Genomic DNA, 6,351 nt, shown 5'->3' with positions numbered 1-6,351 from the left:
AAAAAAAAAAAAAAATGCTAAACAGTGTCTTTTTTTTATTGAAGTCAAAGACGTTCTCACCTCCTGAGGGTTTACTTCTCAGAGGACTCTCTGCACATCCTACTGGTAGTGATTGTCTTTTTGAAAACCGTAAAACCGTTCCGGTATTGCATAACAAGAGAGAAATAGTGGCTTGTGTTTATAGTTTTGAATTTGAGTTTGAACATGTTGGGGAGTCTTGAGTTTCTACAGGCACGGAAACACCTACCACATGTGAATTGTTGTTACTGCAGCCTGCAGAGTCTCCTGCTGGGGTTTAAGTTCCTCATGTATCAGCAAGCTAGAAGTAGAACAATAAGTCATTCTTTACAAATAAAAAATACTAAGTATTTATGAAGAAGTGACATTCACATAAAAAACATAAAAACACCTCTAGTATATTTAGTATACTTGCAAAATTTTAAAATACATTTTCAAAAAATGAAATATTTTTCTTCTGTGTAAAGTTTCAGGCATTATTTTAAAGGGGAAAAAGGGTTTGAAATATTTTATTTAAATCTAAACATTTTTCAAAATCATATTAAAGTATTACCTTATGACGTGACAGCAAGTTTTTACAAACAACGTTTAATAAATTGTACAGTGGCATAATATAATATCACTGTCGTCTGTGTGGCAAACTGCTGTCACACTTTTCAAAATGAAAGGTTTTATAGAAGTAAAGTAAAAAGATTTTATATAAAATTCAAAACTCCCCTTTTCAGCTAAAGGGACAGAATTTTGTGAGGGTGTCTATTCAATAGTAAAGAATTGATTGTTCACTATCTGTGCATTTTTAAGGACCAGCCACTAGAGGGAGCTGGTGATCAGCAAATGAATTTCCATTTAAGTTGAAAAGCCTTTTGAATCAAAAGATTCATTTTTATCTGCATTATCCTCCAGCACACAATGAAAACTGGCCTCTGTACCATCTCACACAGGCTTTTCACATTTTGTTAATTTTCAGGTGAAGCCATGGTAGTATAACAGACACACAATATGTTAGAATTAGGCACAAATTATTCTAAAACATTTATTTTTTGTGTTATTTATTCACTTTTTGATTCTGTTTCTTCGTTTTCTACCTGCAAAGTTTTTTCACTGGGCCGATTCACTAGAGCCAGAAGAAGAGGGGGGAACTGGGATACTGATTGCTAATATTTATATTTAGTTCATTTTTAGGAGTTTAACTTTAAATATTTGCATATTGGTTCATTTCTTTTGAGTGAAACATATTTTTCTTGTTAAAAATGAATAATTATTGAGGACAATGTTTTAAATTGTATTGTGTATTGCCCTCCCATTTGTGTGGATGGTCTAATCCTCCTGTATATAATATAACCCTCCTGATGTGTCTGTCTCATTTCACAATTTGTAGTTTAATTACTTTGTTTCATATGTTGTAATTAGGTACCCTTGTTTTATTTATTGGGTCCCATATTTTTTGTCATTTTCACAAATTAAATTAATTTTCCTTTTTTGAGTCGATTTTTGAACTGGAAAAACTGCAGTAAACACCAGATTAGATATTTCAAACACTTTTATTACACTTCAAATATAAGTGGTAGATATATATATCTACTTGAATATGTAAAGAAATCTGTATGTTGTGAGCATCTATTTAATCCTATACATCAGTTTTTATAAACATTTAGTCTAATTGTGTATATTTGATTTGCTGTACCCTTCCTCAAGTTCTTGATAAATCCAAAAAAATATGATTAAACTCATAAAAAGCACAAAAGAGACATTTCAGTTCACTAGTGGGCGTTCAGATTATACTTGTTGTACATATAACCCAAAACCAAGACTCAGAAAACAAACAAACAAACAAAAAAAATCTGCACATCAACAGCCTGTCAACCACAGTCCAGTTCGGTTGATGTAAATGTTAGTCCATGCTGGGAGTCAAAATGACAGACCCTCTATCTGGTGAATATAAATAGATAGAAATGGAGGAACTGTTTTGAATAAATCTCTTCTGGATTGTATTCAATGCCCACAGGTTTTGAGGTAATGGACTCTGTCTTTATTTGCATAATGGACACCAGTTAGGCAAGCAATTTCAACCTGCAGCTTAGAGATGCGAAATACCTGAACATACTTCTATGGTTCCAGCTGTTCAACAACACTGGTAAGAATTAAAGCCACAATAAGATTTTATAAAAATTTCAGATGTGGACACAAATCGGAACATTCATAAATACTTTCTCTTTTTATGGTTCCTTAAAAATGTCTTTACAGTTTTTTATTGAATGCCTATTTAAGATTTTAGTCTATTTGTGGTAGAGTTATAAAGATTTTTGCCACCAGTTTTCAAATGCATTTCTGAAAAAATGCAATTTTTGACATCAAAGTTGAAGTTTCAAGTCAGTTTACTGATTTTAATAAAGAAATGTAGACGTATCAAATGCGGTCTATAAAGCTTATCTGCAGACAGTGTTTAGAATTGTCAGTGTACCTCTATTATAAACAGCTCTTGAAATTCATTTTTCAAGATTTTTTTCATACAGTTTAGTCTGACCTCTTTCAATATACAACTAGCTCTTAAGTTTATTTTTTTAGTAAGAAAATTCGGACAGGAATATATGTGGTAATGTCAAAGGGGTAAAATCAAAGCTTTCTTGCAATAACTGCAGGATTGGGGATAGGAATTAATACGACTTTTTTTTTTTTTTTTACGCAAACACTTTATGACTCTGTTTTTATTGTGTCTATTTAACTTTTTTATGTTGTGTTTGAAAATCAATTAATCAATCAATCAGAACATTTAATCAATTATTCAAACAAACAATTTAATCAATCATACAAGAAAACCAATCAACCATTCAATCAAAAAAAAGCCATCAAACAAACAGACAAAGACAAAAATAAACAAAATATTCAGTTAATCAAACTATTTAATAAATAAAATCAAACCATTTTACTAACCAATCAACCAACCAACCATTCATTCATTCATCTTCTTGTCTGCTTTTTCCCTTTTGGGAAAGTCAGATGTGATCTGACTTCAAATAAATTATCTTTTTCCCTTTTTGTTTTACATAACCTTGACTCATCTCTGCTCCATTCGCCTTAAAAATAACTCCTAACCCTTGAACTTTCCTTCATTCTTAACAAAGCTTAAAACAACAAACCATTCAGCTTTTGTGTTAGAACAATTTGTACTTTCATTAGTGCAAATAAACCTAAACTCTTCAAATTCATTAGTATGGAACGTCCACCTATTTCATAATGTAAACTGATGCATATTTGATGACGTTTTCATTTGCTTTAATTGCAGGAGAGCAGCGCTTTCACGTTTGTTCTCCAAACATTTCAATTATTCAGTCAGAAATTCGATTTTAATTCAGTAATGAGTAAGATCTGCCTTCTAAATGTATATGAATGATTCATAGTGAGGTGCAGGTTTTACTCCACCATTGAGAGACGCATCAGACTTTTGTTTTCTCTGATCACAGTCTCGATGAACTTCCATTAGACACTGATGCATTCTTATTTAATAAGTTTTAAAAAGTCAGAAAAGTTGTCTGAGACTACTCGACTCCAGCTCCATTAACCATCTTTTGTCTGAGACTACTTTTATATATTAGGGTTAAATATATATTTTTTAAATGCTCAAACATTTTTCACTTTTACGTAGATTTTTTAAAATTTTTTTGCTAAAGCCAAAACCTTTGGAGACCACTCTGATAAAAATTGTGTAATTGGTGTTTTTAAAACATTCTTGAGGCATTTTTCTGATAATTGAGAACAAACACAAAGAAAATAACATTTCTGTGTATTTATTTATTTAAATCATAGTGAATGAAGAGCAAACGAAAAAAAGTCTGAAAAAAGTTTATATATTTGATGTAGAAAATACACTGAGTTGGCCACACACTCCCCAATCCTCTATATTGTGATGCAACAACTTGTAGACGACTAGATCCATGTACGTATTCATTTCCCTCTGTAACAGGAAGTGGGGGCGGGCTTACTCCAACAGTCCCAACACAATTAAAAAGTGAATTTCTAATGAATTCCTGTTGTATGGAGAGAAAACAGTATCATCCGATGTGCGCGTGCAAAACTCTTGATCTGTAATGTTGTGTTTGCATGTTTGTGTGTAATTCTGGATTTATGTGTGTGGAATTCTTTATTTGTATTTCATACAATACATTTTGTGCACAACTTTGACTACTTGCAATTGTGTATTCACATGTAAAAAAATTACAAATAAAAAAATAACACACAACGTAAAATTACAACAGCTTGATACTAACACTGCACACAAATCTTTAAAAAGTACGCACAAATCGCCTGTTACACACACAAAACCCCATTTACGCACAAATCAGATGTGAGACTCTTAAGGTTTGTGTGTAAATGATGCGTTTAAATGCTACTAGAATGCTGGGTCATCAGAGTTTTCATATCAGCTGCTTTGAGATCAGATTGTGAATAAAATCTGGTGAAAACTTGATATTTTCCCACTTTCTCGAACAGATATGCCTGAAAATTAATATAAAAAAATCTAAATATGTGTTTGTAAAACACTTTTGTCCCATCGCCCTCTCGTACAAAATATATTGTATGCGTTACAAATCAAGAATTACATGTGCACAAATGAGATGATAGTATTTTCTCTCCATATCGCAGCTATGCAGAAACTGTCCTAGAAAACAACTAATTGATTTAGTCTAAAAACATCATAATCATAATTAAAAGACTAAATGCTTTTGACGTAGATCACAAGATGGTCAGATTGGGTCTTTGTTGACGTCACACAGAAGAACACTTATCAGGTAAGTGTGTAGGTTACTTATTTCTACCTCAGTCTCACCTGTTCGCCTCCTTTCGTTCTCGCTGACACTCTTGTCACACATCTGGAATGACATTTCCCTTCATCTGTTCCAGCCTGCTTGAACACACCTCTTCTCTTCCCCACACCCTGCTGAGCTGAGATCCTCCACCTTCTTCACCTTCATGTAACGTCTCATCTCCACGCAGACATCTGGAGAAGGATGAGTGTCTTAAAATTAAAATTAAATGTTTCAAATTAAAGTCCCATTCTAATCATCTTTTGATATAATTTAAAAGCGTTCCCAGTGGTCTTTTAATCAGGATTCTGCCGTTTTGAAGCAAAAACTAAATTCTGTAATCATTCATTTTCACTTGATATTCAGTCGTCTTCTTCATAAACTGGATAAAGTTGTTTTGTGCAATCTGATCTTTACATTTAAACATTTGACATTTTTCAGAAATTTAGTTTTTTAGTATGTAGAGAAAAAAACAATCTCAACCAGCAAGGAAATAGTTGCTCTAAATTCCAGTAACCTGCAGCAATCGTCTGAATGATTTCCCTCACAGTCCAGTTGTAACACTAAAGATCTCCTCCTGTAATGGAACTGATCTCCGTGGGAATATTCCAGGAGGCGTCCGTCCAATCCAGTTCACGGATTCTGCCGGCGTGATCCTATTCAAAGAAACGTGTCAGTCAGCGCTTGAAAAACGAGACAAGTGACTCCCACAGGATGTTTCTTACAGAACAGACAGGGACCTTCAGGGTGAAACCGAGCGCTGAGAGCTTTGGTGAGTGAGATCTAAAAAATCAAAGTCATGAGAGAAGCAGAGAATCCTGCGTTTGTTCCAGGGCTGCAAAAAAAAAAAAAAAAAACACACATTAGAGGGCTGTGACTCAGACCTGCATAATGCAGACTGTCAGTTGCCGTTTTCTCTTACAGCTCCATCATGTCCATCAGCTCCTTTATAGGAAGACTGATTTACATACATGGATGCCCACACATGTAAAAATACAGGGAGGAATTACAAAATAAAAGCCTTTTTAGCTATTTCATCAGCTGCGAGTTAAGAAAAATAAAAAAAATACAATGGGTCACAATTAAAAATATTCTTAAATATAATAAATTTTTAAAAAGTTGCAAAAAATAACACATGAAAGCAATTTTGGTCAATATTTTGCTCCATGGTAAACATCGCCATGACAACATAACTAATACCAGATGGGTCACCTTCTCAGCTATTAGGAAATGTTGGAAACATTTGGGTTATTTGTTAGATTGAGATGGAAATGGTTGTACTGTTTGCATCCACCTCCTTCCTCCTGCACCAACACGAATGCTCTGCTCTGCTCCTGCAGAGCATCAAGCCTGCCACGCTTTCTGTCCCCTCTGAGCTCCGGTCCGCTCCCTTTCTGACACAAGACCTTCTAGTTTCCTGACACAGCGGGGTGGTCAGTTCAAAATTACTTTCTCCTAGTTTTTCTTTTTAGTTAATTACAAATTAGCCACATATTTATTTGACCCATCTCTTGGGGGAGGGGTGAACTGC

The sequence above is a fragment of the Oryzias melastigma genome, linkage group LG20 (genome assembly GCF_002922805.2).
Source record: "Oryzias melastigma strain HK-1 linkage group LG20, ASM292280v2, whole genome shotgun sequence".
NCBI lineage: Eukaryota > Metazoa > Chordata > Actinopteri > Beloniformes > Adrianichthyidae > Oryzias > Oryzias melastigma.
The sequence above is the reverse complement of the archived record's forward strand: the minus strand, read 5'-3'. Positions refer to the sequence as shown.